Source organism: Macaca nemestrina, chromosome 5, assembly GCF_043159975.1.
Source record: "Macaca nemestrina isolate mMacNem1 chromosome 5, mMacNem.hap1, whole genome shotgun sequence".
NCBI lineage: Eukaryota > Metazoa > Chordata > Mammalia > Primates > Cercopithecidae > Macaca > Macaca nemestrina.
In genome coordinates, this window is record NC_092129.1 from 171271732 (window position 1) to 171297156 (window position 25425).

Here is a 25425-nt window from a genome sequence, read left to right on the forward strand (position 1 = left end):
TACACATAGTAATCATAGTTTTATGATATACATACACACATACACACACACACACACATACACACACACATTTTGTAATACATACATGGTACTTTACATATACTGATACATATGTCCACATCCATCCACACATATTTACATATATGTGTGTTTTTGTGTACATGTATGTATTTATTCCCAATGTTAATTTTTTTAAAAAATCACACTGATTGAAATGAGCTATTCTGTTATAGAGCCAAGTTTTTGGCTCTGGTCAGAATGTGTATCTCTTGCCAGAAATGATACTGTTAGATGTCCTACATATTATTTATATACCGGAGACTATGGTTAATTGCAGTCTAAAGAGAAGAAATGAAAAGACAAACTTTTGTAAATTACATGTTCATAACGGACTTACTTAAAACAAAGAAAACCACTGCTCCTCCTTTACTTACAGCACAGAGCCCCTGTCCTGTTTCAAGGAGCTATTATTCTTCTAACAGCAGCAGAGCAACACAGTGATGGGAAGTCATTGGTAAAGGAGTTTAGCTTCTCTGTTTCTTCTTTTCAATTCAGTATATATTTCATTACAACACATGGCTAACATGCCTGTTTCAACTTGAGATTTATGCATGGGATGTCCTAGTCTAAGGAAGACTATAGGGTTAGCATTATTATTGTTTTTGTCATTTGGTTAACAGGACCTATGTACAGTCTAAAGAATATCCAGATTGGCAAACCTCAGTGCAAAGTCCATTTTTGTCTTCTGAACAGTAGTGTTGGGTGACTTGCTAAGCCTTTTTATGGAACCTTCTTTTTAAGAAATTAGAACCTTCACAATTGCCTAACAGGCAAGTCTCTGCAGCTCAAGAGAAAGTCCCTGAACAGACAAAGTGTGTTCTCTATTAAATGTCAACACAACCAAAAATGTTTACATTTTGGTAGTTCATTACTAATTTATTTAGGAAATACTGATTAGTCAATAATACATCAAAAGATGTGTGTTGAGTGTTTTGGGAAGAAAGGCGTGGCCACTATGATGGCACTATCTGTGGACCACATGTCCAGGGCAATGACATTTTGAGGATGGTCTGAAATTATAAAACCAATTTATAGTGTTGCCTTACTTGCCCATAAAAATTAGTAGAGCTTGTATAATACATCAGCAATGAATTTTGTAATTGTCAAGCAATCCTTATATCATAACCTTGGAAGAACAGTACACTTAAGATATCTTTCTTATATGAACAGGCACTTTTCAAAAGAAGATATTTATGTGGCCAATGAACATATGAAAAAAAGCTCATCATCACTGGTCATTAGAGAAATGCAAATCAAGACCATAATGACATACCATCTCACACCAGTTAGAATGGCGATCATTAAAAAGTCAGGAAGCAACAGATCCTGGAAAGGATGTGGAGAAACAGGAATGCTTTTACACTGCTGGTGGGAATGTAAATTAGTTCAACCATTGTGGAAGACAGTGTGGCAATTCCTCAAGGATCTAGCACCAGAAATACCATTTGACCCAGCAATTCCATTACTGGGTATATACCCAAAGGATTATAAATCATTCTATTATAAAGACACATGCACACGTATGTTTATTGCAGCACTATTCACAATAGCAAAGACTTGTAACCGACCCAAATGTTCATCAATGATAGAATGGATAAAGAAAATGTGGCACATACACTGTGGAATCCTATGCAGCCACAAGCAAGAATGAGTTTGCAGGGACATGGATGAAGCTGGAAACCATCATTCTCAGCAAACTAACATAGGAACAGAAAACCAAACACCACATGTTCTCACTCATAAGTGGGAGTTGAACAGTGGGAACATATGGGCACAGAGAGGGGAACATCACACACCCGGGCCTGTCAGGGAGTTGGGGCATAAGGGGAGGGATAGCAATAGGAGAAATACCTAATGTAGATGATGGGTTGATGGGTGTGGCAAACCACCATGGCACATGTACACCTATGTACCAAACCTACACTTTCTGCACATGTATCCCAGAACTTAATAATAATAATAATAATAATATAATAAAAATATATCCTTCTTAAGCCATTAGTTAAGAATTTTTATAGGAAGCGCAATGGTACCTTAGCGGGATTGGTGCTGCCTAGCTCTAAAAACTTTCTGCAGAATATCAGCAACATTTTACAGGTTTTCTCTGGAGAATTTCTTGTGTATTTGGAATTAACATCTGTTGTCCTCATGTATTAGAGCCCATGTTAGTTAATAACGTTAAACACACTGGTTTTGGGCAAGGGTACAAAGATGAGGTATCATCCCTAACTAAGAAGAGAGCTCAGTGAGCATTTGAGGGACAGGCAGGCTACTTGGTGATGGCCTAGTTCAGAGCCCTGCTCTCAAAGACTCAACATTGCACACATGGTTCTTGAGATGTGTTTGCTGCTGCTACTTAAAAAACCCTTCAAATCCTCGACTGCTATCATTTCTCATTGCCTCTGGACTTTTACCTGCATAAAACCCATCATAAGTGTCAAATTTAGGTATCACTTAGCATGGCATCACTGGTACAATATTCAGTTCATGAAATATATTTGAAACATTCAAGTCATGGTGAACACTACCAATATGTATAAGAAGGAAAAACTATAAATTGCTACATATACATAGTGTCCATATACTATATTTATAATACACACATTAGCTGTAAGTATCATTTGCTGATGTGGATCATGTTGGCCAGCTCTTTTATGGTTATATCCCAAGTGCTGTACATTTCATTAGGCAAAAAAGTATGTGTAGGGTATTAAAAAAGAATGGCCAGCAACTTGTGATAGTAGTGTTTAAAACCAGCCATTATTTTCATTAGCTTACCCTTGTTTCTTGCCACATCCTATTAAGTCATGTTTGTAAAGGCCTTTGTAGCTCCTAAAGTTCTTTCAGATTTATTTTTATCATTTCATGAGAAATTGTATATTCAGGGTCCAACAGCACACAAAGGCAGCCAGGTTCAAATCTTAGATGTGAATCATAATTGTGTGGTCTTGATTAAGCTATTTAAATTCTCCAAGCTTTAGTTTTCTTGCTTATGAAACTGACATCATAATATCTACATCTTAACATTGAAGAACACTGAACATCTCAACAATAGACAAAATGCAAATGAAACACTCAATGAATAGTTGATGTTTTGATAGCTGCACTTTGTGTGTGTGTGTGTGCGTATGTATGTATGTGTTGGCTCTTTTCTTAAAGAAAAATAAAAGCAGTCGAATGCAGTGGCATGATCATAACTCACTGCATACTGAAACTCTTGGGCAAAAGGGATCCTTCCACCTCAGCCTACCAAGTAGCTGGGACTATAGGCACACACCACCATGTCCTGCAAGTTTTAATTTTTTTGTGAAGATGGGGGTCTCACTATGTTACCCAGGCTGGTCTTGAACTCCTGGCCTCAAGCAATCCTTCCACCTAGGCCTTCCAAAGCACTGGGATTACAGGTGTGAGCCTCTGCACCCCAGCCTATAGATAGACTTTATCTCCACACTTAGCCACATTCTTATGAAGTATATAGCAAATGTGCCATTATTATCATTATTGCTATGTTGACAGATGAGAATTTAAAGCTGGAATTGTAAATAACTAGGGCACTGGACAGTTATATATTTACCTCTAAATTAACAAATTGGTTTTATGATTTGTATATTACAGCCTTCTGAGAGTATAATCAGCAAGCGTCAGCCTCCGCAAGCCTGATGTGCACTGGGACCCTGACCAGAAAGAATTTCTGTGCCTCTAACAATAAGGGTCAGATGCAGACTGCTGGAAACTTGGTCAATATAAATGTCACCTCGTGAGGTCCCTTTTAAAGGCCTTCCCAGCCTTCTGCTAAACTCATTGTGTGCCTTGCACTCCAACTTCTGCAATTTACATTATTTTAACTTTCATATGGCAGGGAGATTGCATATCTGTTTCTCCGCTCTACTGTAAACTTATTGAGAACAGGTTGTATCTGTCTATCTTTACCTCCCAAATGCCTGGAACAGTATGGCATGGGTGAAGCATTCAATACATGTCTGCTGAATGACTGAAATGACCTCACTAAGATGACTATCAATAAGTGGTAAATTCCCAACTTTAAACCTAGATCTTGTGACTACAAATCCCTTGTTTCGCTTCTGTAGACTTTGGTTGAAGCAAGGCAATTGAGTCTCATTTCTTTACCTAAGGGTGGAAGAATCATTACTAATCCTGAGAGACATTAATCCCGATCAAGTGCTGAAAAGTACAGTCCAAGGCTTTGGTGACAGAAAACAACAATGGCAGCAGCAACAACAAAAGAACCCAAATTCATATTGTTAGTTCATTCAGCGAGATCGTCTTCATCACCAATGACTGCTATTTCTGCCTGGGAGAATGCTTTTTTTTTTTTTTTTTTTTGAGACGGAATCTCACTCTGTCCCTAGGCTGTAGTGCAGGGGCGTGATCTCAGCTCATTGCAACCTCTGCCTCTGGGGTTCAAGCAATTGTCTTGCTTCAGCCTCCTGAGTAGCTGGGACTACAGGCACGCACCACCACACACAGTTAATTTTTGTATTTTTAGCAGAGGGGGCCATGTTGGCCGGGATGGTCTCCATCTCTTAACCTCGTGATCTCCATCTCTTGACCTTGTGATCTGCCGGCTTCGGCCTCCCAAAGTGCTGGGATTACAGGCGTGAGCCACCGCACCTGGCAGGAATGTTGATTTTTTTCTAATGAGCATGCAAGTATATTAATCTCACTTTAAGTGTAAATTTTAGATCCTTTTTGTAGAATAACATTTGACCTAATTTTTATCTAAGGAATGAATTCCCATCGCACTGTGGCCCACAGGCAGAAAATAGCTCATAGGAAAAATAAAGACAAACAACCCTGTGAAGAAAATTAGTATTTGATCTACTACATACACAGAAGTCCTTATTAAGAAAAGGAAATTGTTTTTTCCAGGTTCTGCGTTCAGGAGTCACACTTTTTTTAGTTGGTTGTTTGAATCTATCTGAAACACAGTATTCCTCAAACAGAATAACCCTCCGTTTCAAAAGAGAATGGAAATAACCGAAGTCTCCATTTTCATAGGTTGAGAAGGATTCTGAGATTTCGTTGCTGCTGCAGAGTCCTTTACTACAGGCACATTGTTCAGGAAAACAAGGTCTCTATCTCTGATCATTAGCGAAGATGACAATCCTCTGGGTACTTCTGGCTTATTTCTCAAATAAGTACCGGCATTTTGTTTACATTGGCCAAGGACATACCACTGTTCTTTCACCACAGCTTCTGAGAGCTGGTTGAAGTGAACAGCCAGTTGGGGACATAGGATCTTGAAAGCCTTAGTGCTGGTGATGGTTATAACAAAAACCCAGCAGGAAGTGGGATTCGCTGTAATCACAGGACTCCTGTATATTTGGCTGATCATAGATTTGCATTTGGTCCTGCAATTATTTTTCAGATAATTTAAGAACAGGTGAATTTGGGCCAGGTGCAGTGGCTCACGCCTGTAATCCCAGCACTTTGGGAGGCTGAGGCGGGCGGATCACAAGGTCAGGAGATCGAGACCATCCTGGCTAACGATGAAACACCGCCTCTACTAAAAAATACAAAAATATTAGCCAGGCGTGGTGGTGGGCGCCTGTAGTCTCAGCTCCTTGGGAGGCTGAGGCAGGAGAATGGTGTGAACCCGGGAGGCGGTGCTTGCAAGTGAGCCGAGATTGCGCCACTGCACTCCAGCCTGGGCAACAACGAGAAGGGGGAGGGGGAGGGGTAAGGGGAGGGGGAGGGGGAGGGGGAGGAGGAGGAGGAGGAGGAGAAGGAGAAGGAGAAGGAGAAGGAGAAGGAGAAGAAGAAGAAGAAGAAGAAGAAGAAGAAGAAGAAGAAGAAGAAGAAGAAGAAGAAGAAGAAGAAGAAGAAGAAGAAGAAGAAGAAGAAAAGGTGAATTTTAGATTTAAGCTTAAGTATACAGTGACTTAATGAGTTGAATGGACCAAACAATTCTATTCCCCTAGGGTCCCAAGAAGACAGGGTTGTAGTTGAATTTAGATTCACTGAGTTTTTCCATTGCTTGCCTCTCTTAAAACCAGCATTATTAAGGATATATGTTAACTTTAGTCACAATCTTCTTCCAGTTTAGCAGCTTTTGTTTGTGACTGTTAATTTTAAAGTTTACATGCCCTGGGCTGTAAGGCTCTGGAATTAAAAGAACCAGGATTCACTCTAAGCCATTTTGCCAGGAAGTAACCAAAGTAAGAAATCTTTAATTAATGTTTTTATTCTCATGTAATACTGTTCTTATCACATTTTCAGATTCTGAGCCAATTTTTAAATTTTAATTGTTTTTTAAATTTCCATTTTATTTTAGATTCAGGGGGTACCTGTCCAGGCTTGTTGCAAGGGTACATTGTATTATGCCAAGGTTTGGGCTTCTATTAATCCTATCACCCAGATAGTGAACCTAGTACCCAATAGGAATCTTTTCAGCCGCTACCTCCCTTCCTCCCTCCCTCCTTCTAGAGTTCCCAGTGTCTGTTGTTCCCATCTTTATGACCCTGTGAACCCAAAATTTAGCTCCCACTTATAAATGGGAACATGCCATATTTTATTTTCTGTTTCTGTGTTAATTCGCTTAGGATAATGGCCTGCAGCTGCATCAATATTGCTGCAAAAGACATAATTTTAGGGTTTGTTTTTTGTGTTATAGAGACAGGGTCTTGTCCTGTCTCCCAGGCTAGGGCGCATTGGTATAATCATAACTAACTGCAGCCTCAAACTTCTGGACTGAAGAGATCCTCTGGCCTCAGCCTCCTGAAAAGCTGGAACTACAGACATGCACCACCACACCCAGCTAGTCTCAAACTCCTGGAGTCAAGTCATCCTCCTGCCTAGGCCTCCCAGCATGCTGGGATTACAGGCGTGGGCCATGGCACCCGGCCAATTTTGTTTTTTATGGCTGTGCAGTATTCCACGGTGTATATATACCACATTTTCTTTATTCAGTCCACCATTGATGGGCACCTAGGTTGATTACATGTCTTTACTATTGTGAATAATGTTGTGATAAACTTGAGTACATGTGTCCTTTTGGTAGAATGATTAATTTCCTTTGAATGTATAACCAGTAATGGGTTGCTGGGTCGAATGGTAGTTCTATGTATTTTTAGTTCTTTGAGAAATCTGCAAACTGCTTTCCACAGAGGCTGAACTAATTTGCATTCCCACCAACAATATATATTCCCTTTTCTCTACAACCTTGCCAACAGCTGATATTCTTTGACTTTTTAATAATAGCCATTCTGACTGGCGTGAGATACTATCCCATTGTAGTTTTGGCTTGTGTCTCTCTGAAGCAAGTCAAAATGTTGAGCATTTTTTCAGATGTTTCTTGGCCTCTTGTATGTCTTTTGAGAAGTGTTTGTTCCCATCCTTTGCCCACTTTTTAATGGGCTTGTTTGTTTTCTTCTCGTTGATTAGTTTCATTTCTTTATAGATTCTGGATATTAGACCCTTGTTGGATGCATAGTTTGCAAATATTTTCTCCCATTCTGTAGGTTGTCTGTTTACTCTTGAGTTTCTTTTACTGTGTAGAAACTGAGCAAAATTTTTAAAAAGTAGGTATTCAGGAAGTCCCTGGACAAAAATTCATCCATCTCACAGTGGTATTTCCTTAGGTACACAACAAAGCATTCTATCCTGATTTGATAGAAATGAGGAAAATGCTAACAAGGTACAAACATCCTCTGAGACAAGTTGTTCAACCAAAAGTACATCCTATTAGCCTGGCCTAGTACCCTCCATCTGAGGGAATGACATAAAAAAGAAACATACATATTTCCATGACAGAGCTTTAAGCAGATTTTGGAGAAATTGTGCTTTGCAGCTCTTTGGAGAAATGGGTACTTTGGGCATTTATTGTTCAATTTTAAATGAACTGATCAAAGTAGTACATTGCTACTTTCCCTCAAAAGGATTTCCATCATCTCAGAATTAGAAGTTAAATTTCCTAAGACATTGAAGGTTTTTCACGGCATAACTCTAGGTTACGTTTTGCTTCCCACTATAGCCTTATATACATCCATAACCCAGTCACCTGGGGTTGTCAATACATGTAGTTCCACCTATACGTATTGACAACTCCTATATGTCTTTGTTCCTGCTGTTGTGCCAGTCAGGAATATTCATGCCCTAAACATCTACCTATTGACATCATATTAATTTTGTAAAGTCTTTTGTAAGTACCTTCTCATCCATGAAGCCCTCTGATATGGTTTGGCTGTGTCCCCACCCACATCTCATCTTGAATCGTATACAGCTCCCATGATCCTCACATGTCATGGGAGGGACCAGGTGGAGATAACTGAATCACGGGGACAGTTTCCCCCATCCTGTTCTCATGCGAGTGGGTTAGTTCTCACAACAGCTGATGGTTTTATAAGTGGCTTCCCCCTTCACTGGGCACTCATTCTCCCTCCTGCCAGCCTGTGAAGAGGTGCCTTCCGCCATGATTGTAAGTTTCCTGAGGCTTCCCCAGCAATGAGAAACCATGAGTCACTCAAACCTCTTTCCTTTATAAATTACCCAGTCTCGGGTATGTCTTTATTAGCAGTGTGAGAATGGACTAATACACCCTCGCTGCTCCTTTCATTCAGAATAAATTGTCCTTCATTTTCACTCTCTCAGCACATTATTTGAATTCCTACTGAGCATTTAAAAAAATTGTCTTGACTCATGACATGACATGCCAACCAGAGTTAACAAATAGATCTTATCTCCTGTGCCAAATCTGATCAGCTTCTTTTGCCTGTCTAGGTGTTTTGTCGGAGATTCTGAAGCTGCGTCCATCAATAGGAAAGAAAAAAAAAAGTCTGTAAGGGACACTGGAGGAGGGCGGTGGCAGCACACGTGACGTAGGTTTACCATTTCTGCAAGAGACTACACTTTTTGAGCCCAGGATGGTTTTTTACTCAATTTTATACATTTTACAATGTTTGCTTCTTGACAGTAGGTACTTAACATGTGCCTTTTGAATAAACTGAATTGAAATAGGCAGTGCTGGAGACTTAGGTTAGAAGTAAGGCTGGATTATTGATGTTTCAGGTTGCAGTAAGATAGCGAAGGTTCTCATAGGTGCGAAGGCACCTAGAGATTTTAGGACCTAGGTTACAATTTCTTCATGTAGGATGCATTATGCCCAGTGCTGACAAAGAAAGGTGATGAATTTGGGTACTCACCAGATCCAAGAGTCAATGATTTCCAGAGATTGCCATGATTTCAGCATGTTTGGATGAGGAGTTTGTATCCTAAAAGCAAGTTCTATAAGCTTTGCTGTCATAAACTATCAGAGTGAGGAATGATTTTTTTGGTAACATCAGTGCCCTCTTTGAATACTTTCTGAGCAACGTTTAGTTTTTTCATTTCCTACCGCAATGATTGTATGCTTTTGTGATCCACTGAGAAGCATATATCACATAAAGCTTTCCAGGATATTGGAAGGCTTTAGGCCACAGACCGAGGGGGCTTTTCAGGGTTTTTGTATGCTGCCTAGAAATATATCAGTAAATATAAAAATAACGGGACTTCATAAATGGTCTGGTCTGACTCTGTTGTTTGACAGGTGAAAGAAACGGAGTCTCAGGGAACAAGCTGTCTTGCTCAATTCTGCCACTTTGGGAATCTGGTTCCCGACTTCTGTACCATCCCATTCTGCCTTCCTCCATATTTCTATGTCTGGTATTATTATTTCTTAAGTTAGATTCTTCTGATTGAGATTATGACTTTCTTTGGTAAGATTTTTATTGCTATCTGCTGTTAGATGTGTTTGTTTTTATAGGATAGGGAGGAAGACAAGGAGAAAGGCATAGGTCACCCCAGCTCTGGGCCATTGCTTGGCCCTTGTCAATTTACTTTAAATTGGCTTCACAATTATTTCTCTTAGGGCCTCAATACCTCTTACCACATATTAGAACATAATAAAAATGATTTTTGGCCTGGCATGGTGGCTCATGCCTGTAATCCCAGCACTCTGGGAGGCTGAGGTGGGCGAATCACCTGAGGTCAGGAGTTTGAGACCAGCCTGGCCAACATGGCAAAACCCTGTCTCTACTAAAAATACAAAAGTTAGCTGGGCGTATTGGCGCACACCAGTAATCTCAGCTACTCGGGAGGCTGAGGTGGGAGAATCGCTTGAACCCAGGAGGCAGAGATTGCAGTGAGCCAAAATCGCACCACTGCACTCCAGTCTGGGTAACAGAGTGAGACTCTGTATCAAATAATAATAATAAATAAAATAAAATAATAAAATAAAATAATTAAAATGTTGTTTTTCAGTGGTAGTACCAAAGATCATGGAATACGTGACAGAAGAAAACATTCGGCAAAGCAATGCTTGATTGTTTCAGATTTTTATTTTTTAAAGGAAAATTCAGAGTTTAAACTTCCAACTGCTTTAGAATATGTAGAAGAATCTAATAGATTATTAAAGATTTGGGAAATCAAAGTAGAGGCATGTGAAGTGTGTTAATGACATATATGCCAGACTCTGTATTCCAACCCAGCTTTCCTATTGCTATGCATGATGAGTTACTGGGTGCTTGTGTAATTAAAGATAAAAGGGGACCTTTTATTGCATTAGACTGTTCTTACTCATGTCTGTTTCTCTCAGGAAATTTGTAGGCTGTTGGCTGATTGAAAGGCAAAATCTGAGTATTGTTGGATTCCCTTGAGGCAACATCTTCTAATGCCATCAAAACCCACTGCTATTCTCAACAGCACTGCATTTCCTTGCATCCCCTTATTAATGTCGTAGATTGTTATTTAAATGTTCGCCCATGTATTGTTTCCCAAGCATCCCTTGAACTAGGGTATTTAAAGTTCAAAGCCTCACTTTATACTTGTTGCATCCCTTGCTCAGCACCCACTTCCCTGGTATAATTCTTGTTAATCAGTCTGACCAAGGATATGTCTGATTTACTAAATCTATTGCCTTTGTATGAATTTGCAATAACTATGTCCAGTTTGTGGAATCAGGGTGAGGCAGAATTTTTCAGATGTGTGAACACATGAACTCTCTTAAAATTGGGAAGATTAAGATATACTACATAGGTGTATGAAAACATTGGAATATAGTTATGGGTTTAATTGCGTTCCCCCCCACCCTCCACCAAGAAGACATATTGAAGTCCTAAATTCCAGTACCTTGGAATGTGATCTTATTTGGAAACAGGGTCTTGGCAGAGTGAAGGGAGTTAAGCTGAGGTCATGAAGTGGGACCTAATCCAATACAATTGGTGTTCTTATAAGGAGAGAAGAAGAGACACAGAGGCACATGCAGGAAGAGGGTGTGAAGACACACAGGGAGAAGGCAGCCACATAACTGGGATGGTGCATTTACAAGCCAAGAAATGCCAAGGACTGCCAAACATCAGGAGCTGGAAGAGGCAAGGGAGGTTCCTCCCCCACAGCCATTAGATAGAGCATGGCCCTGCCGACACCTTGGTTTCAGACTGAGACAATACATTTCTATGATTTTAAGCCAATCAGATTTTGGTACTTTGTTACAGCAGTCCTGGGAAACAAATACCAAGACTGAATGAAGCCAAAGGCTACTGGAGACCCAATTGGGAAAGAGTGATCTTCTGCTAAAGTGAGAACAAATGATGAATAAGTAAAGTTTCCCTTCCCCAGGCAATGCCATACAGAAGGGATGGCAAAAAATTTCACCTTGTGTGCAAAGTTGATTAACTAGCAGTGGCTCCCTGGAGCAAGAGTGAAGGAGGACTTTGCATCTGCACGCGGGCCTGGTGGGCAAGAGTGCAGGCATCAATCAGCAGTATCTGCGGTGAATGTAGATGAGGGAGGAGTTAGAGTGTAGGCTAGGGCAGCAGTAACCATTGTTATTCTGGTGGCTTCTTGGAAGTTGTGAAGGACGAAGGAGATCCAATATCTGGCATAGGCTTGGGGATAAGAATAGGGAGTGGAGATTAAGAGGGACCATTTGACTGGGACAAGGGGGAAAAAAGAACTCATGACTATACCAAGTTTCAGCCCATGCAGTCAAATGCCATGACATGACAGGACAAAGGACATAGAAGACAAGGCATCCCATAAGATCTCAAAGCCAGAGCAGGAAAAAGAAGCAGGCATTAATTTTTGTAGCATGAAGTCACCCGGGAAATCTCAGTGACCCAGCCATGTATGACTCACCCGGTTTTGAATAAATATGGGTTTATTTATTTTCTGGAAATTAAAACCTCCTACTGTAAGGCTTAATTAATAATTAATTAATAGTTTCATTAACACAATTCTTGGGAGTATGAATTGTGTATTTTTGTTTTATATTTCAAATATTCCTAGGAATTCCGGGGGAAAAAGAAGAAAGACATTTCCCTGATTATTATTTCATTATCTGGGGGATGGGAAAACTACTAAATGCTGCACAGATGATGGTTTATGACATCATAGTTCGTGGGACCTGAACTATGCCAGGCCTCATCGGTTCTGCAAAGCAATGAAATCATAACATCAGCAAAATCTCAAAATTCCCTAGCTCTTGCACTTCCTGCCCATATGGACTCTGTGCCAGCCCCAGGCTGTCTGACCTACATGCTCACAGTCTGTCCACTACCATTACTGTGTGCTATCTAGACTATTTTTTCTCTTCCAGTCAGACCCATCATCCATGTCTCCAAAGAGTTCTGCCTGAAGCTCCTTTCCACAGGCGGTTGCAGACCACTCAGCATCCTCTCATTCCCTGACACAGGATGCCTTCTCTTCCTAGCAAGTATATGTGTTCACACAAGGAAATGAAGGTCTGGCTGACCGAATCACTGACGTGGGACCTCACCACACTGAAGCCCAAGTGCTTTATTGTTAATTGTGAGGGCTCTGTTGTTAAGTCTTCCAGAACTACTAGCGATGTGGCAAGGCCTTCCTAATTGGCTCATTCTTTCACACGCTCCTAGGGAGCTTCTGTCATTACTCTTGTGTTGGGAAAACTGCAGCGTCTAACTCAGAGCAGTCTCCTCATGCCACACGGAGACTTTCTGCTGGGGAGAGGGGGCATCCGTGTCACCTTTAGAGAACTTTCACTGTGAGATGAATCAGGCGCCATCTGCAAAGTCATTTGACTTCTGTTTAAGAAGAATGGTGCCTGTCTTTGAAATTCTAGAAAGAACAATCATTGATACTGAGAGGCAATAAGATTAAATGTGCTTTGAGAAATGAAAAAAAAAAAAAAGTCTCATTTCCTTGGCATTTTAGTGGTTCTAATGAATGTCCTTTGATTGTGAGCCATTAATCCAAGAATTTACAACGCTTTCTTAAAAAAAGAAAAGAAAAAGATTTGCTTCCTTTAAATTGAGGTAGACTTCTTTCTCAGGGGAGTTCATTTAGTGTTCTCTGACAGCAGAAAGCCATTTGAAAAAACAGTCAGAACCAGAAACCTAGCTATTTTCCTCATTTTTGCTCAAGTTCCCAAGTCTTATTTTCAAAGTGATCAGTAACACTGAAATGTTTATCAGGATGTGGAAGAAAAACCTATTAAATGTCATTTAAAGTAAGATAATCTTCAGGCATGTTGCAAACCAATTGTCTTGAGAAACCTTTTATCAAATGCCCCTCCCCCGCTTTCTAAATGAAATGCTATTAAATTTCCAGATAAAAGTCTCTACGAGTTACATTAGATTTTTAATAGAAATGAGTTTGGTGCCTTGATTCAGTCTAATGGATCCTAAAGAAGCTTGGGAAAAAAATGATAGTAGGAGAAAAGAAAAATGAGCAAGTACCCTTATGCATATTTGTGTTTATAGAAAATCTTGTATTTTAACACATGTATATGCACATATATGTATATTGGTAAGAGTATGTCAGAGAAAATGGACAAATCTTGATCTTCCATTAGCAAGTGCTCATTTCTGACGGTTAAGATAAAAATGTTAGCACACGGGTCTGATTTCTTGTGTGGGTTGGTTAGTTACTCTGTTTATAACCAATATGTGCTATTGATCTAGCCTAGTTATGGATGGATTAATGAAAATCTTGGTGCATTGCACTGACGATAATATTTAATTATCATGGATCATTTATTCCTTTTCTTCTTTATGGTGTTCAATTCTAGCACTGCCCAATGATCAGCTGTTGTCTCAGGAAAGGCTGTTCTTTTAACCACATCGAGACGGTGAGATGTATCAAAGTTCAAATAAAGGATAATATACAGGAAATAGTGAATATTTTTAAAACCTCAGTTAATTGGTATCAGTGAGATAGAAATTGTTTCATAGGGGCAAATTTTGAGGAGTTTTGTTCCTTTAAGACTTAGCTTTAATTTTTAAAAATTAATTTTGGATGGAAACATCTCAAGATATATTATCTGTTTTCCTGCCTTTGGAAACACAGCATCTTGAATATAAAGTAGCACCTTTTTAAATAGTTTATTACCATGAATCTTAATTAGGATACTGTGCACTGAAACACCTCGAGATGTATTCAGTAATTTTTCTCTTATACTAGATGGCTGCAAGCTGCTCTTCTCATTGAGGTAGTCTGATTGTTTTCATAGTTTTTCTGTTTTCTTTGGGCTCATAGTTTCTAGCCACTGCAAATATTAATACTAACGCTAAAATCAAGAGTAATAACCAAATGTGTTGGATTTACACGTAAATTAACACTCACAGATTATCAGTAAGTATTGAGAAGTACTGTGTTTAAGATTAATGAGCTTTGTGTCATATAATTTGACTACTCAAAGACCTTTGGGGTTTGTTTCCTGGTTTTTGACTCATCTCTTTTGTCATAGATGAGATTGCTGAATCTAGTTTACAAATAGTGAGTGGCTATTATTTATCCATATCTTCTACCTACCTACCTATCTATATCTGTATATTTATACACACGTATATAATGCTGATGTTAAAAATTACTTCTATGAATGTGATTATACCAGGTGCGGTGGAATTCCTACAACTATGAAGACCATGCAGCAACATAAAATGCTGATAAGAGAACATTATCTTTAACAAAAGAAAAAAAAAAAAAGCAAGTTGCTGCTGGGCACGGTGGGTGGCTCACGCCTATAATCCCAGCACTTTAGGAGGCCAACACGGGCAGATCCCTTGAGCTCAGGAGTTTGAGACCAGCTTGGGCTACATGGTGAAACCCCATCTCTACCAAAAAAAAAAAAAAAAAAAAACCACAAAGAAAAAAATTTAGCAGGGTGTGGTGGCATGTGTCCTAGCTGTGGTCCTAGCTACTCAGGAGGCTGAGGTGGGAAGACTGCTTGAGCTTGGGAGGCAGAAGCTGCAGTGAGCTGAGAGTGGGCCACTGCACTCCAACCTGGGTGGCAGAGTGAGACCCTGTCTCAAAAAAAATAAAAATAAAAAATAAAAAGCAAGTTGCTAAGTGGCATATAAACTGTAGTGGCAATTATCACAAATTTCCTAAGGCTACAAAAAAATAAAAATGAAAAGGATGAAAAAAGCATTAATTATTAAGGTGATGATGTTATACATTCCTATATTTCCAAAATTCTTGTAAGATTAATATGACTTCAAAAGTTAACAAGCAAATCTATGACTAAAAAGCTCAATAAAGAGCCAAATGTTCCTGCCACACCTTACACGTAAGGAATCTGATTTGGTTTGTAAGTAACATCAGCGCATGCCTTGCAGCTCTGAATCTTAGACTCAAGGTCTACCCAGTTTTGTTAGGAAACATCTGCCCATACAGTTTATTACCTAACAGTAAGGATCCTTAAGATGCTGAATGGAAATTGGGTTTAATAGAACACAGAGACCTTAAAACTGTCACTATTTGGAAGGAAATTTGCAGTATTATCTCAAGAAAAATATCTGACACATGTTGGTACCAACTTAAAATTTTCCATTTACAGAGTAGTTAAGATGATATTCTCTGTATCAGCCATCAACATTTATCGACCCATTCATTGATAACTATTGATAAATGCACATGTTTACTAAGCTCTCATTATGTGCCAAGCAGTCCACTGGGCACAGTGACCAACAATTAAATATCAACATGTGGCTAAAGTCATCCTTCCAAGTGGAGAGTGGAAGTTTTCATGTTATGTGTTTGGAACTCAGTTTGTTTGTTCGTTTGTTTTTAAAGAAATGGCTTCAGTATCATTATTAGCTCCCTCCTCTCCACAGTTTTGCTAACTGCAAACAAATTACATTTAAACTGTTCACGTTGCTGGCTTGGTTTAGGAATTGGCAGGGAAGAGATGCATAGTTTCAGCAGGTGCATGAAATCTGCACCCAATTAAATTGCATACTTTGACAGATGAAATGTTAAGGACAATAAGGGAGCTATTTTAAACAAAGAAGTCAAAGTTACTCTTGCAGAACCTAAGAGAATGCTGCCTTCTGGTGAGACAAATCACCTTTTAAAAGGAATAAGATAACGTACATTTCAGGGATGCATGTGCACAATTCCGTAGCAGAGCCCACAAAAGGAACTTTAATAAACACAGAATTCTGGTACTCAGATGTGCAGGGAGCACACTAAAGAGATGCATTAACCTCAGTCTATCTTCCTTTCGGAGGTTTTTTTTTTTTTTTGGTAAATAGTACACGAAAGTCTTATATATGATAATAATTTCAGCACATTAGACTGTGTCGGTGCTGAACAGAAATAGTAATCCCTGAGGGGAAATACCTGCCATGCTATGGATGATAATGCTGCCATCTGAAGCTGCAAAGCAGCAGAAACACTGCCCAGCACGGCGGGGCGGGGAAGCGGGGGGGGGTTCCCATTGACATCTTGGCACTCTTCTCCTTTCTCTCTGCAAAAGAATGCGCAAGCCCCTGGCAGTGGAGACTGAAATGCAAAGGGGAGAGTGGGGAAGGATTTACAAAAGATCTGGTGGCCTATGTGATGGGTAACACTTATGCATCAAGAGATCTGGTGAAGAAGAAAAGAGACCGAAGTAACTGAGGGCACTTCTCCACCTTCCCTCTTATAAATCATGCATTGATGTATAAGCAGCCCAAACACATAATCACGCTGTACATTTTTTAAAAACTCATAATTTTGAAAAATGTCGATCCAACACTCAGATGCGGATATGCATAAATATACACGCAAACACACACATGCTACATGTATACCACTATGGTTTTATTTATTTATTTTTTCTTTAAAATCTTATACCAGGGGAGAATGGAAACATAATAGGTGGCTTTTCTCTAACCAGTTAATTTGTGGTTGCCTGTGCTGCTCAAATATTGATGTTGTTATTCCTTCCCACCACTAGAGGGCTAAGCAGAGGGGACTGGCTTTTCTTACAGGCCCACGGATTGCTTTAACAGTAGCCCAATTTCCTCCCCACGCCACTTTCCCATCGTTTCTTTAGTGATACCTTCTGCTGCTGATTTGCTTGCTTTTCTTTTTTTCTTTCACCTTTAATTCTTTCCTTCTTACCTCAAATGCTTCTTGAAACACTGCAGGCTCCAGAAGGCGGATGTTCCATCTAGTATTTCTCCGTGCTTTATAGTGCAGTGTTTGCAAATAGTAATAAACTCCAACAGGCATCAGGACCTGGGTGCCTTACCTACATTTTCTCTGAGCCTCACAGTGGGATAGTTGCTTCTTGTTATTTATTTTTTAGTTTTTATTTTCTTTAGGGATAGGGTCTTGCTCTGTCACTTAGGCTGGAGTGCAGTGGTATGATCACAGTTCATTGCAACCTCAACCTCCTGGGCTCAGGGGGTTCTCCTGCTTCAGCCTCCCAAGTAGCTGGGACGACAGGTGTGTGCTACTACACCTGGCTAACGTTTTAAAATTTTTTGTAGGATGGAATCTTACTATGTTGCCCAGGCTGATCTCAAACTCCTGGCCTCAAGTGATTATCCTGCCCCAGCTTCTCAATGTGCTGGGATTACAGGTGTGAGCCACTGTGCTTGGCCTGATTCTTGTTAAATTTTAAATCTCATTTCACATAAGAGGAACCTGGGGTTCAGAGATATCAACTAAGAAATAACTTTTATTTTCATGTCTTCAAAGATGGACACAAAGTGATTATTGCTCAAGGTCACATAGCAAGTGAGGATAGAGCTGAAATTCATACCTACATCTGTTTGACCTTAAAACTTATTTTGTTTCTGCTGCACTCCATCAATACAAAGAAACCAACGACTTTTGTGACCAGCTAAAACATTTTATACAAATATTAATACAGACTTGACCTGTTTTCAGTGAAGAGCAAAGGGAACTTTATTGATTGATAGTCTACCACATGCCATACCTACTATGAAGTCTGTTACTCATACCATCTCCTTCATTTAATGTCAGTTTACCATCTTTGAATATTCAGAGTTAACCATCTTTGAATATCTGCAAAGCTAAGTTGCCCATGTGGGTCTGAAATCCTTCATCTTATTCTTACTGGCGCTGAGAAGTTGTCAATTTCTGATGCATGGTTTAACACATTATTTTTGAGGAATCAATGGTTTCCAAGCAACTGGTTTGCTCACCAGCTTCAAAAGAAATACGTATTTCTAGGTAAATCAGTCTTTCTGTTTATCTATTTCTCTGTCTATATACACACACATGTGCATAACTGCTCTTTTCCACTCTCTGGACTCTGCTCTCCCCACCTGCCATCCCCAACCTTCAAGCTTCTACACCGGATTCTAGGCCTCCTCATTTGTGTCTCCTTTTTTCCTTCTAGGCTGTCATAAAATTGTCACTGAAATGGGAAGCAATGAAAAGAAAGTGAACCAAAAGACAAGACGGTTCAGGCACCTGCTGTCCAAACCCCTGGAGCTAAAGTCCTTATTGAAGCTACAGAAATAACTTTTATTTTCATGTCTTCAAAGATCAACTCAAAGTGATTATTGCTCTTAAGTAATAATAGAAAAGTTTTGAATATTCTCCTTGCTATAGGGAATTTTAACAAGAGAAAAGTGTCCTAGTTCCCACATTAAGATACTTGGACCATCAAAACATCAACTCAAAGTCTTCCTACATTTCAATGACAAAAAGAAACTGTTAAGAAAATGTTTAATTTAGATAGCATATCAAGGGGAGATAAGTCAAATTGTGACCTCTAAAACAATTATAATTATGTGCTAGATGTCCACGTAATGGTTACATTGACATTCTTTAAATAATCAATAGGGACATTACATTAATGTTGATTTTGCAAGATTTAGAAAAAAAACACCTTTAGGCTAGGTGTGGTAGCTCACACCTGTAATCCCAGCACTTTGAAAGGCCAAGGCGTGGGGATTGTTTCAGGCCAGGAGTTTGAGACCAGCCTTGGCAACAGAGTGAGACCCTGTCTCTAACAACGGCAACAAAAAAAAAATCAGCTGGGCATGATGGTATTCGCCTACAGTCCCAGCTACTCAGGAGGCTGAGCTGGGAGGATCACCTAGGCCCAGAAGGTGGAGGCTGCAGTGAGCCTTGATCACACCACTGCACTCCAGCCTAGGTGAGAGTGAGACTTTATCTCAAAATAAAAAAAAAAAACAAAAACCTTTACTCTTTAAACGCATTTATTAAAATGTATTTTACTCTTTGAAATAATCTCAAAATTATACATTACATCCTTTCAACAGTTCACCAGTAATTTATGACATTGACCCTTTGGGCAAAATTACACAGCCTCCTACTTACAACACTGTCCTTACAGGAAAATATGACACCTTTACTATCATATGTTTCCCCAGTAACATTGGCAAAGTTGAAGACTGTCTATGTAGTGTGTCACACTGAGAGAAGTAATACTCATAAGTCATGAAATTATGCTTTAAATAATCAAGTCAACTATATCTGAATAAAGTAAATTACTCATTGGGATGTTTTCAGAAATTTTTCAATAGAATTTTTAAGGGTAGAACATAAAACAGGCATCGTTTGTTCTCATTAAATATAGATTTTTTCCAATGTTATTTTACAGATTTATTTTTATTTTATTTATTTTATTCATATACGCCTTATATTAAAAGGTAGAAAAACAGTTGTCTTAGAATAAATCTCCTTATTGCTAGTGGCATAAAAATAACATGATTGTTTTGAGTGATGCCAGAAACTTGTATAGATTCAAGATGAGATCAAAAGATTCTAAAGGGCATTCTTTAATTTTTTTAAAAAATAAAGGTGTAAGAAGCCCTTGGGCAACTGAAATAAGCTGCTTAATTAAATGATAATATTATAGGAAAGAACATTGTCAGGGGTTAAGATTCCCACAACAGATATGCCGGATAAAGCAGGATAATTATCAGAATGATTTTTGGCATAAACTTGAAATGTTGACTGCACTCATTCTTGGCCACCTCTTTTAATTCTTTAAATAGAACACTGATTTTTAAAACTCTCTAGTCTCCCTTTTTGATAGCTAGATAGCTACAGTAAACATTGAAAAGCTGAATTACTCTGTTTGACTAATACTTCTTCCTAAGCATGCTGGAAATTTGATTTTGCATTTAGTCATTAGCATTTAAAAAATAATTCTTATCTTCCTAGTGATGTAACAAAAAAGAAGATCTTGATATCTGATGCTCAATTCATTTGTATAATGCTCTTGTCCCCTCCATTAGAAATACATGGAGCTGAGATATTGTGAAGCCCCACTCTTTTTAATGAGAGTTTCCTAGAATTTAACAGGTTCAAGCTGGTGGCCTCTCAAATCATCCTGGTGCAACTATGGTAGGGGCACACTCTTTAGGTAGAACGATGTGATTCTGCACAGCAAACAACAAAAAGGAGGAAGCAACACATTGGTCCAATGGAAAGAACAGGGTCTTAGGGTCAGGGCTCCATCTGACAACTTATTAAATGTGGGACGTTGGATGTGTCATTTAACTTCTCCAAATCTCAGTTTTCTTATCTCGTACCATAAGGAATTGCTGTGGGGATTAAGTAAAGTAACTCTATCCAAAGAGCTTAATGCAGTGCCTACTATGCAACAGACAGTAAAAAAACGAAGTTAGTTCTTATATGTCTCACCACTTTAATGCAGCAAGGAGACCCTGTCCTGCGAAGTGCCACTTTTGTGAGTTCCATGTTCCCACTTAGACTCCTATTTAAGGCTGTGTCTCAGCATGACTGAAAGAGTGACCATGCCATCCACAAAATCAGCTCAACCAAAGTCTGCAGCAGTATGTCCTTATCAGCTCAATGCAACAAGCATTGATTAAATGCTTCCTTCATGCACAGTACTTTCCTTTAAAGCAGTGATAACATCCCTGGAAATTTGAAGAAAAAGAGCAAGAGAAAATGGTCACTATCTTCGAATAGACATAAATTTGGGGGTGGAGGTATAGACCTATGCACTTTCCTTTTGATAGAGATAGTGAGAATTGTGTTGATGTGTGGGTATAGGAAACCTATGTCTAAATTACCCATTTCTATCTAGGATTTTACTGAGAGCTGCATCATAAAGTTCCAGAAAGTTCCACTGCTGTGATACATTGCTGCTGCTCTTCCTGGATGAGACAGTGGGTCCAGGCAGCAATACAGAAAAGAGCTTCTGGCAGGCTCTTTCTCCTGTCTGGAGTCTTCTTCTACAAGTTAATCCCTGGACACAGACTCCACTAGCCCCTTTCTCATGGACACAAGCTTCTTTTCTGTTATGTTTAGGTTTTGAGCATGATGGAACAAGTTAAAGGAACAAATGGGCAGTATTTAAAGATAACAAGCTAGATATGCCTAGATCATGGCTGACTAAAGCCAGTTGTTTTGCATTTTTAGATAAATGTCTATGAAGATCCATACCATGCATTTTTGAATGAATTAGCATCAAAAAAGTATAAAATACAAATGGTTTATATTTTTAAAATAATTTTTAAAGTCAGTGATCTGTAATCAGATCCCCTTGAAGTCTCCTACATGACAACTACATAAAAACTCTGCTTGTGATTTCTCATCAGTATCTAATTCTCCTACACTGGTGCTGGGAGTACTCTCTGAATACATAAAAAAATTGTAAGTCAACGATCCTCTGTTCTTGCTTTATGGCTGTGTTCCCTCCACATTCTCGTCTTCTAGTCACAGCACTGTTTTCTCCTTCTGCACAGCCTATCTTCACCACATCTGATCAAGGTGTTAAATGTTACTCAGCATCAGCATGCCACAGACAGTTGATCTTACTTCATTAATTATAATTTAATGAATCGTGTGTTACGCGTAAGGGTGAACTCACTGTCTCGTGTGTACATCTTGATCTATTGGTGACCAGTATTCTGTTTCTGTTAACTTCATCAGACTTTGGAATCAAGTTGGGAGGCTGAGGCTTGAGGAGACCAAGATAATCCTGGTACCCCTAATGAGGGGTCAATGGGACCAGGCAGAAGGAACCCAGCCCACAGGGCCCATGACATATTGAGAAGGGCCAGCCTACCTCAGAAGTAGCCTGGCTACTCTGCTTTATGGCATGGTATAACCTGACTTTACTGAACCCCACAAAGGACTCGCTGTAGGGTTGGGTAGGGGGGATGAAAAATATCCTAATTACTCCCTGCTGATTGACTTGAAGGGAAGGAATGATAGCTTGCTTGATGCCTGGGCAGCAGCAAGGATGGGGCAAGTACAGAAGCAAGGGCTGATGCCATTCCTTGGTCACAGATACAATGTATGCATCTTCAACATGTAGTCCTGTGACATTTTGAAGAGAGTATTTAGACCCACTGTTAGCCGTCTTATTTGCATCTTCAAGTTCCTTGCTCCTCAAAGCAAATTCTGAGGTTCTGAGGTTGAACTTCTCTATGATTAGAATCCAGGCCCTGCTACTCGCTAGCCATGTGACCTAATTCTCTCTAAGGCTGTTTCTACATTTGTGAAATAGAAATAAAAACAGTTCCTTTTTGTATTAAATTGCATAAATGAACCATTTAGAGTAAATGACATGCAGTAAGTACACAGTAAATATTAGCTAGTACCATCATCTTTGGCAGCAGCAGCATCAGCAGCAGCAGCCTTATAATTTAAAGACCCCAACATTTTCTGAAGACCCCAGACACCAGAGACCTGAGATGCAGATAAGGCTTATCAAACATGGCCAAACCGCCCAGGATGATTCACACCGGCATTAATGCCATTCTGCTTCATGTGGGGGTTGTGGTTATTTTTAATCACCCTTAGGGGAACACAAATTCACAACCATTTTGAGGCTATTGAATGAAATTATTTTATAGTGCTCATATTTCATGAGTGCTTTTGTACTCATTGATTTAGAGTCGCAATCATTTTCCAAACATATCCAACAAAATGGCATCAAAAGCACAAACAAGAGAACACGACAGCCTCCCATTTTATGAAATTTTACTTGTTTATTTTACCAAAGACGGCTTAACTTGTTATAAACTACCACTTTTAATATTTTCCAGCATGAATTGTCTTCTCCTATTTTATTTCTACAAAATTCTAAAGTACTGCCTTTAACTGAATAGACAAGATTTTGCTGGACAGCAGGGGTTATGCATGACTTTTCAATCTAGGAATCAAAACAAGGAATGGTGGTGAGCCAGGAAAGGAGGAAAGAGGCATTGGATATGGTGGCATTAAACACAGACACAGTGCCTGGAGGAACCAGGCATCAGACACAACCAGGCTCCGGGGTAGCTGCTGTGATCCCTGCCTTCAGATTTTCACACCCTCGTGTGACCCTTTTCTCTTGTGTGTGAGCAGGAACTGTTTTTACTCAGTACAATATAACCAAGGGGATGGGCTGTCACTTCTGTAATTACACAATATAGGAAGACACTTTCACTTGCTGGTTAATGCAGCTAGTAGTCATGTTGGGGTGGCCTACTTGGTGAAGAATTGAGGGTGGCCTCTTGCAACTGAGGATCCTCCAGTTGAGAGCAGGTGAGAAACCAAGTCCCTCAGTCCTGCAACTGCAAGGAACTGAATTCTGCTGACAATGACATGTGCTTGGAAATGGCTCCTTCCCCAGCTGGGTCTTCAGATGAGAATGTAGCCCTGGCTAACATCTTTGCAGCTTTGTGAGACACTGAAGCAGAGGATCCAGCTAAGCCTGTGAGGTGATAAATATGTGTTGTTTTAAGCCACTAAGTTTGAGGCCACATTGCCGTGCAGCACTGGAAAACTAACACACACACTTATTACTGTTAGTTACTGGCTTGTTACTTTAACATGTATATCTCTGCAGTACTCCCAATAATTTTGTGAAGGTTTTATCCACATTTTATAGAGAATGTTGCTGCTTAGGTTGTTAAGACTTGCCCAGGGCCACATAGCTACTTTGGGGTAGGGCTGTGATTCATAGAGAAAATGAGATTTTTGTGGTTTGTTTGTCTCATTTAGGTAAACTGCGTTAAGTTGGACAAATGATGTCTCTTCCTTATCTTTATATTTCAGAAGTAGAATGGAAAAGATGCTAAATATCTGCTTCATTTTTTCATTACACTGGACCTAATAGGACTGATGAGACAATGCCTTTAAGAAACTCCTGGCTCCCTGGAGAAAGGTTTGTTAATGCAGTTACTATTTGAAATAATTTTGAAGAGTTAAATTATAAAGTGAATTACTGAGGAGGTGCTTGCTTTCTTAGAACAATTCTTTCCTCTTTGTAACTAAAAGACTGCAATTTTAAAAGTATATAATGTATATCTCTAGCAATATTACACAGATAGTATTTCAATGATCATTTCTAGAAATGGACTTTTAAGCTAAACGAGTCACACTCTGGTATTTGTAATTTTTTTAAAATTATCATTATTTACTGCATTGGTTCTGGAAAACCTGCAAAGACTCTATTATAGGACCAACAGGTTTGTGTGCCTGCTGTACTGTAACAGACCAATTACACTGAGACAGCAGGGTTTGTAGCAGAAAAAGACTTTAATGATTGCAGGACACTGAGCAAAGAGATGGGAGGAGGATCTCAAATCCGTCTCCTCAAGGAGTTCTGGGCTGGTGTTTTAAGGAGGAACATAGTGGAGGAGGGGCTGGAAAATGGAGGTCGTTGATTGGTTGGGGTAAGAGGGATGCAATTATCAGAACGTGGAAACTGCATTTCTTGATGAGCTAGCTTCTGGTGGGGTCCTTTACACCAGCTGATGTCAGTAGTTTTACCAGCATATAGGACCTGAAAGAACATCTCAAAGGGAAAACTTAACATTTCGTGATGTTCAGGTTGTTATCTATGGAGCAGTTAAAGGAAACTATAATTTTGTACTAGGCCTACATGATTCTAGGACAACGGGCACCAAACAACTGTGAGGAAGCAGGTCAGAGAACAGCTGACCTAGCGATTAATGCTGAATGTGCTGCAGGCTTGGATTATTTTTATTTTTTCTTTCTCTCTTCTTCCCTGATTAATTTAATAAAGTTTATAGGAGTAGTTTCAATGATAGCTTGATTAGTACCTGAAGATGCCTCTTCACTTTCCAGCTCCCTAAATATTGCTGGAGATGTTCCATTCTTCTATTCAGCCTAGTATCCTTTGTGCTATTG

The 25425-nt window shown here is 39.4% G+C and overlaps 1 protein-coding gene and 1 long non-coding RNA gene across 14 annotated transcripts in view; both read right to left on the minus strand.

Annotated features, from left to right (window-relative positions):
• The window catches only part of LOC105482440 (phosphatase and actin regulator 1), a 578235-nt gene that overhangs the window by 429552 nt on the left and 123258 nt on the right, over nt 1–25425 (minus strand). The window lies entirely within an intron of this gene.
• The window catches only part of LOC105482443 (uncharacterized), an 81605-nt gene that overhangs the window by 52975 nt on the left and 3205 nt on the right, over nt 1–25425 (minus strand). The window contains exon 2 of one of the 2 annotated variants that reach the window (XR_011622996.1): nt 1–21194. This exon is cut by the window's left edge and continues 46504 nt beyond it. This is a non-coding gene — a long non-coding RNA (uncharacterized lncRNA). The remainder of the gene's footprint in view (nt 21195–25425) is intronic. The other variant, XR_987610.3, reaches the window with a different exon arrangement.